Source organism: Sabethes cyaneus, chromosome 3 (assembly GCF_943734655.1).
Source record: "Sabethes cyaneus chromosome 3, idSabCyanKW18_F2, whole genome shotgun sequence".
NCBI classification, from domain to species: domain Eukaryota; kingdom Metazoa; phylum Arthropoda; class Insecta; order Diptera; family Culicidae; genus Sabethes; species Sabethes cyaneus.
In genome coordinates this window covers 61118580-61122441 of record NC_071355.1, presented here as the reverse complement: position 1 = coordinate 61122441, position 3862 = coordinate 61118580, and positions in this window count along the sequence as shown.

Genomic DNA, 3862 nt, shown 5'->3' with positions numbered 1-3862 from the left:
TGAAGCGTGGGGCGGGTTCAGTTGATATCTAACATCCTCACCCACCCAAAAATAACTGGATTTCTGAAAATAAATAAGCAAAAAGCTCCTCCTCGACTAGGATAGGATATATGGTTAAGAGATTCGGTTCGCTCGATCAGTTCCTTCGTCGTTTTCGGCGAACTCTGCTGTTGGAAAGATGCATATTTTTTCCACAGGCCGTGTTAGAATGCCTGCTGCGGTTCTCAATGTAACTACACGTACAATACCATCTTGTCTTAAATGTACCTCTTGAATCCTGCCCATTTTCCAACGTAGAGGGGGTAAATTGTCGTCCTTGAGAACTACTACTAGTAGTCTACTAGTTTACCAACTTCAACAGTAACGGGTGGACGTTTAACTTTCGCCTGCAGTTGGGATAAATAATCCGTCCTCCATCTTGTCCAAAAGCATTGGAGATTTTTCTGTACTAATTGTCACTGTTTCAGACGATTTGTAGGGATATCCTGGTAATTGTAATACGGAAGTGCTCGAAGTGAGGGGCCAAGCAGAAAGTGTCCTGGTGTTAGCGGCTGTAAATCACCTGGATCTTCAGAGATAGACGTGGTTGGTCGGGAGTTTAAACATTCCTCAACTTGAACGAGCAACGTGTCCATATCCTCCACTGTGACTGAGTTCTCACCAAGGACTCTCAGGATGTGATGCTTGGTTGAACGAACCGCAGCCTCCCACAACCCACCGAAGTGCGGCCTACTCGGGGGGCTGAAATGCCATTGAATTCCTTTATCCGCACAGTAGTGTGATATCTTGTCGTGATGTTCTCTGCTCCTCAACAGTTGCATCAGCTCTTGGAGTTTATTCTTCGACCCGACAAAATTTGTTCCATTGTCGGAATACAAATCCGAGCATAATCCCCTTCGTGATACAAACCGGCGTAGGGCTTGCAAAAACCTTTCCGTCGATAGGTCCGACACCTCTTTGAAATAGAGATTAATTTTCAACTAGAGAAAGTGAATTGATGTATTGTTTCATGTCAGAGTGAAATTTTTGTGCTCCTCCTTGATGAAAAGAATTATTCGGTGATACTGTAACAGTTGTTTATTATACAAAATTGTGTGTTTTTCAAACCAGCATCGCGGACAACGTAAGTGATTGCTTCTATTTCTTCAGCCTAATTAAGTGCTAGTGCAGAAACAGTGATTTTGTTGTTCATTAAATAAAAACCAGCAAAAATTGTGAAATTTCGTGAAAATAGTTACAATACATTAAAGCGCACGGTGCTACACTCTTTACGTCGTCGTCAACAGCCTAGAGCCGGTGTGGCTCTTGCTGTTTCTACTAGTCGGCACAATTCAACTCGATCTTAGGCCACTCGTCGCCACCCAAGTAACAATTCCAAGTTTTATTACGTTCGTATAGCGGTTTTCATGACCAATTTCATAAAACCGCTAATAAAACTATGAGCTCCACCAGAACTTTCTGATGACCGCTATAAAACTGCTTTCTGACCAAGTGGCCCACGCCTCAGAATGTTTTCATAACCGCTATAAGAATCAGGCTATAAACTCAAGTAGTCGTATCACGCTCTGCTAAAAGCAGCAATAAAACCGATTAAGCTTTCGCTACTTGACAGCCATCGCCATAATTTAAAAAAGCTTTTCGCTTTTTGCTTTTCGCTTTATGCTTTTCGCTTTTTGCTTTTCGCTTTATGCTTTTCGCTTTTTGCTTTTCGCTTTACTTGCAAACGCCAGATAAGTTCGGTAGCTTTGTCAACTTGAAAATATATCCGTGAGCAGAAAAGTTTTAGTTTTACTGACAGATCATTCTGAACGATTTGGTTTATAGCTACCAGAATAAAATATCCCATAGAATATCTATTAATTTTAAGCAATTTCGTTGGTTTGCACTATGTGCGCATTTAATTTCATCGTGCATTTTGATATGATAGGTCGATAAAATCAGCGCGCCACTGAAATTTTGCAATTTTCGAAAACTGGTTGTTTTAACAAATTGAAAATATTCAGTTAGTCAATCTCAATTTCTAGCAAAATCATTTTAGTTGCTTCCTCTGACAGGAAAACCGATTGATAATGACCTTCTTTCTGCAAAATACTTTGGTTTGATGAATTGTTGTTTGCGAGCTAAAACAAAATACTAGAATATGGCAATATGGCTTCGCATAAAAAAATGATTTTGGTTTTGAACTTTGGTATTCTTCATAATAGCAGCAAAAAAACTGTTTGGTTAGGGTGGTACCATTTTAATAGCTCTATAAAACTAACAGATTTATTGCGGTTTGACAAGTAACCGTGATAAGATCAATTTCGATTGCTGCGCCATTTTGTGTTGCTACGCCACACTTATGGTAAGTTTATAGCAGACGTGGTGCAGCCAACAAGTTTTAACGTGGTAATATAAGCAACCACAATAAATTCGCTTTATTAACAGTTTTATTATGGTTTTCTAGCTAGCTATAAGTGTGTTTGGACTCGTATCCTCTTGGTATTGCGCAATACCACCATAAATCCAGTGGTAATGATTCATACCGTAATAAAACCTTTATAAAATTCAAGTAAAACCAAGTAGCTTTGAATTGTTACTTGGGGCAGTTTCCCAGTTGTCTCAAAGGTCGCAAAGCACTTTCGACCTGATCGAGCCATCTTGAACGTTGAGCCTCCTTGTTCCTGGTGCCTGGTGGTAGGGTTGTTGAAAAGATCTGTTTTCGTCACACTGTCATCCGGCATTCTTACGACGTGTCCGGCCTACCACCGTAGCCTACCGACTTCCGCCATATATATGAACCAAGCAGTGCCTGTAGCTCGTGGCCGCCCAGTTGGTTTCAAGGTACGAAGCTGGTCTAACAAACCAGTCATCGTATATTCGAATCTCGGCTAGGCGGTGCTGCTAGGTAGAGTCAGTAGGATTGTTGCACTAGCCCCGTAACTGTCCTGTACTCTAACAGCCGGCTGCGAAGTCTGTCGATAAAGAAGGGTAATGTCTAAAGACGGTTTATGCCTAAGGCTTTGCTTGCCTGTAGCTCGTGATTCATACGCCTTTACAGTATTGTAGCGTCAAAGTTTTTATTTGGGAAAGCTCAACAAAAGAAAAGGAATGTAGACTGTATTTAGCAGCAGGCTGAAAATACCCTCCGGTACCCTATATTGAATTAAAAAAAACTAGACAATCTAATTCCTGTGTGACTTTAGCCGATTTAGCGAGATTTATGTTTATGCTTACAATTATTACAAGTAGGTACCTGCTGCATAAATGTTTGAGCAAAATTTTGGAAGCAGCAAACATTTTCTTAAAAGTGCTCTTTTAGCGAAACAGTTGACAGTGTGTTTCTAAGTCTAGCACAATTCATCGTTGTGTGGTGGTTTCTTGCCGAAGAAGGTCTCTTTCGCGCATGTGATTTCTTTGAAAATTTGAGTTACTGAGTTGAGTAGTATTCTGCTAAATACCTACTTCGGAAGCTTAAATAGGTACTGTTTTACGAACCGCACTCACTAGCTTTAGTATTGCATTTCTACCAGTGCAATATGTAAATTCCCTCCAAACTGGAAGAAAACCCGAACGCTTAACCGACTCTCTTGGCCATTGCATCGATAAATAGTACCATCAACGTGCTTCGAACGAGTTCAATCGTCCAACAGTGGTGAAGCATGGAAGTCGCATCGATCGCGGTGTAGTGCGTTCCGATTACATGTTGTTTTTGGTGAAATTTTAATGAGTTTCAATTTACGTTCAGTGAACTTTAGAGTTTGTTTGCCTCGAATTTCCTAACAGAAGAATGCCTCTAGCTTCTAGGTATTAGGTTTCCCTGCGAGTTAGATCTACAATTCAGTGTTGGGCTATTAAACAAGTTTAAAAAGGTTCAGAGGAC